This window comes from Notolepis coatsorum (genome assembly GCF_963971535.1).
Source record: "Notolepis coatsorum genome assembly, chromosome: 4".
Classification (NCBI taxonomy): Eukaryota; Metazoa; Chordata; class Actinopteri; order Aulopiformes; family Paralepididae; genus Notolepis; species Notolepis coatsorum.
This window is the reverse complement of record NC_140168.1, coordinates 102448547-102457735: the sequence shown is the minus strand read 5'-3', so window position 1 is coordinate 102457735 and position 9189 is coordinate 102448547. Positions and strand designations below refer to the sequence as shown.

Genomic DNA, 9189 nt, shown 5'->3' with positions numbered 1-9189 from the left:
ATATACTCTCTTTTTTAGACACTTTTTGTATCACAAACAGTACTGTATTTGTAAATCTGGTATGTCATAAATGTCTAGATGTAGCAGTACTGTCTACTTGTATGTCATGTGTGTCATAAATGTCACTATATGAATTGAAAATGGGGGACTCTGATGTAAACAAGATGAAAGTCTTTCACTGGTCTGCATCCCCTTATTAACAATTGTGTGTATTGAGCCGTACTGTATTGTACCCCATTCTGCAATCTGTTTAATAAAGTTTTCAATCAATCAATCAATCAATCAATCAATCAATCAATCAATCAATCAATCAATCAATCAATCAATCAATCAATCATCCTCAAGGTCTACAGTCTCGCGTTACTACACCTCCAACTCTCGTCTACGGCATCAACCAGGAAGAGGACCACAGGATGCCACACACAGCAGCTAACTAGCTAACTAACCAACCACACCACCACCAGGAGCTGCTGAAGCAAACCACACGACCTGGGAGACAACAATTAACGTCACGTTATTATTATAAACAACAAGGATATATAAACTCGGAGATGTATGCGATATATGAACGTTGCGTTTTATCAATTTAATAGACGGCAGACAGAGGCTGCAGTGTGTCTCAGTGGGTGATGGTGCCCAGCGTCCCCTCCTGCAGACACAACAACAACACAGGTGGGTTTACACTGTGAATGAATGACAACTTTATTTAACAGATTGCAGAATGGGTACAATACAGTACGGCTCAATATACACAATTGTTAAGGGGATGCAGACCAGTGAAAGACGTTTGTCTTGTTTACATCAGGGTCCCCCATTTTCAATTCATATTGACATTTATGACATACACAACATACATGACATTTATGGCATAGGGACATATAGGTATTTAGTACTGATACATTTGTGACTTAAACGGTATTCAAATATACAGTACTGTTACCCCTAGATCCTGACAGAGTATATACATATGATGGGGAGGGGACTGTACATTAGGAGGGGGTGGGTGGGTGGGAGAGAAATATACATACGGTGGGGAGAGAATATATACATACGGTGGGGAGAGAATATATACATACGGTGGGGAGAGAATATTATATACATACGGTGGGGAGGGGACTGTACATTAGGAGGGGGTGGGCGGGTGGGAGAGAAATATACATATGGTGGGGAGAGAATACATACGGTGGGGAGGAGACTGTACATTAGGAGGGGGTGGGTGAGTGGGAGAGAAATATACATACGGTGGGGAGGAGACTGTACATTAGGAGGGGGTGGGTGGGTGGGAGAGAAATATACATACGGTGGGGAGTATATATACATTCTAGTCATACTGTACAACGTTTTATGAATCACATGCTAAACGTTAGGGGGAACACACACCACCCACGGGAAGAATCCCAACGTGTTATTTCCGTGGCATATAGGAGCGTTAATAATCAATAATCATCAGTATCTGTACATGAGAAACCAGATAAGTAAGACGCACACTTGTGATGTCATCATCACGTATAGAGTCTGGCCGCTGCTCCAGTGGATTGATTGATTGATTGATTGATTACTTTATTAACAGATTGCAGAATGGGTACAATACAGTACAGCTCATCAATACATTACACACACAATAGTGAAAGGGTTAACCGGCTGTCGCGTGGTGGCAGTGAAAAGGGTTAACCTTCTGTGAGTTGTCGCAGTGAAAGGGTTAAGTTCAAGTTCAAGTTCAAGTTCTTTAATAGTTGTCATACAGAAGTACAGAATACTTTCATACAAAATGCTTCTTACTGTTACGCTCCAGAGACTGTGCTAGACAAGATAGTATCAAATAACATAATAACATAATATAGCATGAATTTAGAAGAAGAAAATGAGGTCACAGTGTTCGGTATAGACATATGTACAATGTTCTGAGTTACCATATAATATACAATACACAATACTATGCAAGTTTCAAGTTTCAAGTTTCTTTAATAGTTGTCATACAGAAGTACAGAATACTTTTGTACAAAATGCTTCTTACTGTTGCGCTCCAGAGACTGTGCATGACAAGATAAGTATGAAATAAAAACATAGTAAAAATTAGAAGAAAAAAAAAGAGGTCACAGTGTTCAGTTTAGACATATGTACAATGTTCGTAGACGTAGTTACCATACAATATACAATACTGTGCAGTGTACTAATATACAATACTATATAGTGCAAGGCATAAATGGACGAGGTGCAGTTTAGGTACAATTCACAGTAGGTGTACGAGTTGTAGTGCAAATCCTTTATCAATAAATATAAAGTGTAAGTGTGTTTGTGTGATCTAAGTGTGGAGAGTGGGTGCTGCAGTGTGTTGTTTGTTTGAGTGAGTGTGTGTGTGCGTGTGGGTGTGTGTGCTGTGTGCATTTGATGGTTGTTGCATAGTGATTATTGTTCGTTTAGCGATTATTGTTCGTTTAGCAGCCTGATGGCCTGGGGATAGAAGCTCCTTCTGAGTCTTTCTGTGCTCGCCATAAGACTCCGGTATCGCTTGCCTGACGGCAGCAGTTCAAAGAGGCAGTTGTTCGGGTGGCTCGAGTCCTTAATGATTCTCTTAGCCTTCCCCTTGCACCGCTTGTTGTAAATGTTCTGGAGGGTGGGAAGCCCCCCTCTAATTGTGCGTTCGGCTGAACGTGTCACTCTTTGTAGTCTGCTACGGTCTTGTGCAGTGCTATTCCCAAACCAGGAGGTGATGTTGCCGGTCAGGATGCTCTCTATTGTACATGAGTAGAAGTTCCTAAGGATCTTCTGGCTGACTTGGAACTTCCTTAGGCGCCTGAGGAAGTAGAGGCGTTGTCGTGCCTTCTTCACAACACTGTCAATGTGTGTGGTCCATGACAAGTCCTCGGATATGTGGGCTCCGAGGTACTTGAAACTGTTCACTCTCTCAACTGGTGCCCCGTCGATGCTGAGTACTAATGTACAGTACTATCTAGTGCAAAGCAGAAATGGGATGAGGTACAATTTTAGGTACAATTTACAGTAAGGTGTACGAGTTGTAGTGCAATCCTTCATCCATAAATATAAAGTGTGGGGAGTGGGTGCTACAGTGTGTTTGTTTAAAGTGGGTGTGTGCTATAAGTGTGTGGAGTGGGTGCTACAGTGTGTTTGTTTAAAGTGAGTGTGTGCGTGTGGATGTGTGTGCTATGTGCGTTTGGTGGTTGTTGTTGTGTAGTGTTCATTCATTGTTCGTTTAGCAGCCTGATGGCCTGGGGATAGAAGCTTCTTCTGAGTCTTTCTGTGCTCGCCTTGAGACTCCTGTATCGCTTGCCTGACCGCAGCAGTTCAAAGAGGCAGTTGTTCGGGTGACTGGAGTCTTTAATGATTCTCTTAGCCTTGCCCTTGCAACGCTTGTAGTAAATGTTCTGGAGGGTGGGGAGCCCCCCTCCAATTGTGCGTTCGGCTGAACGTGTCACTCTTTGTAGTCTGCTTTGGTCTTGTGCAGTGCTATTCCCAAACCAGGAGGTGATGTTGCCGGTCAAGATGCTCTCTATTGTACATGAGTAGAAGTTCTTAAGGATCTTCTGGCTGACTTGGAACTTCCTTAGGCGCCTGAGGAAGTAGAGGCGTTGTCGTGCCTTCTTCACAACACTGTTAATGTGTGTGGTCCATGTCAAGTCCTCGGATATGTAGGCTCCGAGGTACTTAAAGCTGTTGACTCTCTCAACCGGTGCCCCGTCGATGCTGAGGGGGCTGTAGTCCTTGACCCCCGACCTCCTGAAGTCCACAATCATCTCCTTTGTTTTGCTGACGTTCAGGGAGAGGCTGTTTTCCTGGCACCATCCCGCCAGGACCTTGACCTCTTCCAGGTAGGCCCTCTCGTCGTTGGCAGAGATCAGGCCCACCACCACTGTGTCGTCAGCAAATTTGACGATTGTATTGCTACTCCGCTGAGCCACACAGTCGTGTGTGTACAGGGAGTAGAGGAGGGGACTCAGAACACAGCCCTGGGGGGCCCCTATGTTGAGGGTGATGGATGAGGAGGTGCAGTTGCCTGCTCTCACCACCTGGGGTCTGCCAGTCAGGAAGTCCAAGACCCACTGGCAGAGGTCATAGCCCAAGCCCAGGTCCCTGAGCTTGGCTATGAGTATGGAGGGGACTATGGTATTGAATGCCGAGCTGTAGTCGATGAATAGCATTCTCACATAGTTCCCCTGCCTCTTGTCCAGGTGTGATGCTGCTGTGTGCAGCACATGGGATATGGCGTCCTCCGTGGACCTGTTGGGGCGGTATGCAAATTGCAGGGGGTCCATGTTGATGGGGAGGGAGGAGCAGATGTAGCCCTTTACTAGCTTCTCGAAGCACTTCATGGCTATGGAGGTGAGAGCTACAGGGCGGTAGTCGTTGAGGCAAGCAGGCTTGGATTTTTTGGGTACAGGGATAATAGTGGACTTCTTCAGGCAGGTGGGGATGACAGCCTGTTCTAAGGACAGGTTAAATATGTCAGTGAATACTGGGGCCAGTTGGTCGGTACAGACTTTTAGGACGCGGCCGGGGATGCCGTCTGGACCTGCTGCCTTCCTGATATTCACTTTTTTAAAGGTCCGCCTCACCTCATGCTCTGTTACCCTGAACACTGCGCCTCCATCAGCAGCCGACCCCCCCCCCCCCATTGCCGAGGCTTGTGAGCTGGTGTTGTTATTACCAGCATCAAACCTCGCATAGAAGGTATTGAGGTCATTTGCTAAGGAGATGTCACTGTTCAGTTTGAGGGAGGCGCCTTTGTAGTCTGTCATCGTTTTGAGCCCCTGCCACATAGCTCTAGAGTCAGCTTGTTCAAACTGGAGTTCAATTTTATCCCTGTAGCGTCGTTTGGCCTCTGACACAGTCCTCCTTACGTTGTATCGCGCCACCTTGTGGTCATTCATGTTGCCTGCCTCTAGGCCGTCGTTGTATGCTTTGGTGCGCTCTCTCAGAGCTTCACGGACGGATTTGTCTACCCAGGGTTTTTGATTTGGGTAAACTTTCATTTTGGTAGTGGGGATTGTTTCTTTCACCCTAGTACAAACATAGTCCAGCACTGTCTCCGTGTAGGCATTAATGTTATCTGTGTCGCGGAACACATTCCAGTCTGTGTTGTGAAACACTGACCGGATCGTATCCTCTGACGTCACATCCCATTTCTGCACCTCTCGCGAGACTACGGGAGTACTTTTAATTCTCTGTCTGTACTTTGGTGAAAGAAAAATTGATGCGTGATCTGACTTACCGAAGCCACTATCAGAATGAGCCTTGTAGCCACCTTTAAATTGCGTGTAACAGTGATCTAGGATGTTACCGCCTCTGGTGTTGCAAGTCACATGCTGATAGAAGTCGGGCAATACCTTTCTCAGATTGGCGCTATTGAAATCTCCCAGAACTAAAATGGCGGCGTTAACATTCGCCTCTTGGATTCTATTTACCTCGTCGTGTAGTCTGGAGAGCGCAACCTTGTTGCTGGCTTGCGGTGGAATATACACTCCGACCAGGACGATCGCCGTTAACTCCCTCGGGAGGAAGAAAGGACGACACTTGATGGTTATATATTCCAGTTCTGGGGAGCAGCGGTTGGATAATTCCTTCACGTTAGTTGGGTCACTCCAATTTTTGTTCAACATGAAGGCAATACCTCCTCCACGTTGTTTACCGGATTCTGCTGTTCTATCCTTGCGGTGAATGAAGAAATGATCGGCCGGTTGGATGGCGTGGTCTGGGACTTCTGGCGCCAGCCACGTCTCGATGAAGCAGAGAACGTTACAGTCCCTAACGTCTCTCTGGAATTGAATCCTTGCTCGGATGTCGTCTAGTTTATTGTCTATTGATTGTACATTGGCTAGCAATATACTGGGTAGTGGTGTCCTGTGCCGCCTGGTTCTCAGCCTGTTACGGACTCCAGCTCTCTTTCCTCGCCGTCTGGGTCCTTTGTCCCTGGGGGCGAGATCCGGTCCTGATGTCCTCAAGATCTCAACGGGCCATTGTTGCGGTTCAGAGAGCTGATCCAGAGAGTAATCCAGTCGGTAAGTTTCCCGTAATCCAATGTCTATAAGTGACTGACGGTCATACACATTAAATGCACCTACTGTTGGTACAGACAAAACTCTTAAAACTATAAATATTAACAAAAGTATGCAGTCTCGACGGAGCGCACAGACAGGCAGCCGGTCGTAGCGGCGCCATCTTTTGCAGACCAGAGAAAGGGGGAGAGTCAGAGTGATTGTGTGGACCCCCACAGAATGTTTGTTTTCTTTTTTTTATAACCAAAATGCGTTGCATTTTATAGCAGTGGTTTCAGTTCTGAAACAGAACATGTCCGTATATATTCAGAACATTGCCCTGGGTGTCACCTGGACTCCTTTCTCCCTCTGGGAATCTTGTCGTTCGTCATCATCACAACAAAGCTTTTACCATCTACATTAAGTGGCCCATTACTTTATTATTATTACACTCTATTTCTATTATGCAACTGTCTTCAAATGCATCAATTCTTCACAAAGGCTTTGTGAAGGCGGTTAGGTGGCCGAGCGGAGATTGCGTTCGTCACCAACCCCGGAGCTGTGAGCTGGATTCGCCTGTTCGAATCCAGCTCACAGCTCCGGGGTTGTCACCAGCTTGGCTGGCCGTCTGCACTAATACAATTGGCTGTATTAGAGGGTGGGAGAAGCTGGCGGGGTGGGTCCGGGTCGTTGTAAACAGCGACTCCTACAGTTCGGTCGGGGCGCCTGCTAAGCGCGGATAGGACTTGAGGGGGATAGTGTGGTCCTCCCACACGCTACGCCCTCTCGATGAGAATCCGCGCTGCCAGGTGAAAAGAAGCGGTGATTGGCTGGACGTGTGTCGGAGGAAGCACGTGGTAGCCTCCACTCTCCCAGATGATCTGACTGTGGGGGGTAAGTGCGCAGCGACCAGGAAGGGACTGGGAATTGGCATACGACTAACATTGGGATGGGAGAAAATCGGAGGAAAATGGAGGGGGAAAAAAGACCAATAAAAAAAAAGAAAAAACAAAGGCTTTGTGAAGCAGTCTATAATGACGACACCACTTCTGGTGGCCTTGACCTGAGAGGGAGACGGGAGTAGGAGAGACACAGGAGAGAAGGTTCTTTATTGAGAGAACAGAGAGAGACTTACCGGTAATTAAATCAATGTCTGTACTTTAATTTGTTGATTTTTGAGGATTTTCATATGAAGAAAGAAATAAAAGATCCAATAATTGGTGCATGTAATAGTAACATAGTTAGATGAGTCTTGTTCTTAGCTGGTGAACTCCGTGTGTGCTAGCAGAGCTAGTCTCCAGTCGCGAGTCACGGTGCACGTCATGTGCAGTGGTTTGTCAATGTCCACCAAAAAAGCGCCAAAAGAAACTAGCAGAGCCAGAACTGTTCAACTCCCCTGGAGCCACTTTTGTTGGTATTGTGATAAAATTTTTGGCCATATCGCCCAGCCCTACATTCTACAGCAGAAGGTACAACACGCCACTAGTAGGGATGCACCGATCCGACTTTTTCAGTCCCGATACCGATACCTGGCTTTGGGTATCGGCCGATACCTACCTAGTATCGATCCGATACTCATACCCAGGGAGCGAAATTTACTTTTTGACTCACCGGCCAGTGGCGGGTAGATGGGAAGAGTCTACCCGCCAAGCATATTTCTTACCTGCCAAATTTTTTTTTAAATAAAATATATATTATATAATCATACTTGTAGTTGTATTATCTGCGAGACATCGCCACCACGCAATAAGTCAAAATGCTTGCTATCTGCAAACAGCTCCACTGTCTGTGTGTATACTTGAGTAGCCTCCAGCTCCAGCAAGGATTCTCCGGCCCTGCAGCTAGACCCTATATTCAGCTAGACCCTACATTCAGCATGCAAGGATTCTCCGGCGATGCAGCTGGACCCTATTTATAACGTTACCGTTCTTTTGTCAAATCACATTCAACATGCCCTCAGCTAGAATACGCATTCAATCAATGTTATAAGACATTGATATCAGGAGCTATCTGTAGCTACTGCTAGCCCGGTAGATAACGTTAAGACAATTTAGTTTACTGGGACAGATGGATCATATTAACTAAGCTAGCTAACGAGGGAACGGAGGTATTATGCACTCGAGTAGACTATTGCTGGAGCATTTGTTGATATCAGCAGCTATCAGTAGCTAGCCAGCTAGATACCGTTAGACAATGCCTCGTCATGTATTAAACTAAAAGTGAATAGTTGACTGGGTCATTGTTTAAACAGTAACGTTAGCTCGTGGAGGTCCAATATAGACTAGAGCAGACGGAAGTAAACAAGCCAAATGGGAGCTTCCGATTGGTCATTTGCTTTTTTTTCTCATGAAACCAGTCACGTCACTCTACTGTGATTGGACCGTTGACTTGAGTGCAATGTGGGACTTGTAGTTTTTTAACGATCTCGCGGCGGAGAAAAAAAAGACGAGCGGCTATAATCTGTACTCGCACAAGAGTATCGTTATGAACTACACGTCTACACGCCACACGGCGGGCAGCCCTCTAAGTGTCATGCGCCAAAGGTAAAAACAGACCGCCCCTGGCGGGCGGCGGGCTTTAGTTTCGGTCCCTGCTCATACCATTATCTGAAATGAATTTTACTTTTGAAAAATCTAACCCTAACTACTCGTCCTAATATACTAACTGTAGCACTCAACACTTTGATGAACATTGTTACTCAGCTGATAGAGTTGTGCCCTTCCTGATGACTTGTCGTACAGAACTTGTAAGTCGCTTTGGACAAAAGAGTCAGCTAAAATGTAAATAACCATTTTTCAATTAAACTATGCCTCACTGTGTGGAAGAGACTGGGATCATTCTTTTGTGCAAGGCGACATCAGGCTTGACTTAAAACATTACTTTCTTAATGAAACTAAATGTAACAAATTAACACATGGATATAAATGTACTGAATTGTTATTTCTTATTTTATTTCTTATTATATTATATATATAAAAAATAATAATAATAATAATTCCGATATATATATATATTTTTTTACTAGTGATGCACCGATGTGAAAATTGTGGCCGATACCGATAACCGATATTAATATTGCTGTTCTGGCCGATACCGATTTTTACCAATGTCGATATCTCTGTATAGAAAACACTTTTTTATGATAATCAAATAAAGAGCTATTTTCCAAAACGCATTTTTATTTTTTTTACTTTTGTAA

General features: G+C 45.1%; 1 protein-coding gene across 1 annotated transcript in view; it reads left to right on the top strand.

The window, feature by feature from the left end:
* Positions 1 to 417: 417 nt before the first annotated feature.
* The window catches only part of clptm1l (CLPTM1 like), a 118402-nt gene continuing 109630 nt past the window's right edge, over positions 418 to 9189 (top strand). Inside the window, exon 1 of the mRNA XM_084313008.1 lies at positions 418 to 672. The gene's annotated coding sequence lies outside the window, so the exon portion shown is untranslated. The remainder of the gene's footprint in view (positions 673 to 9189) is intronic.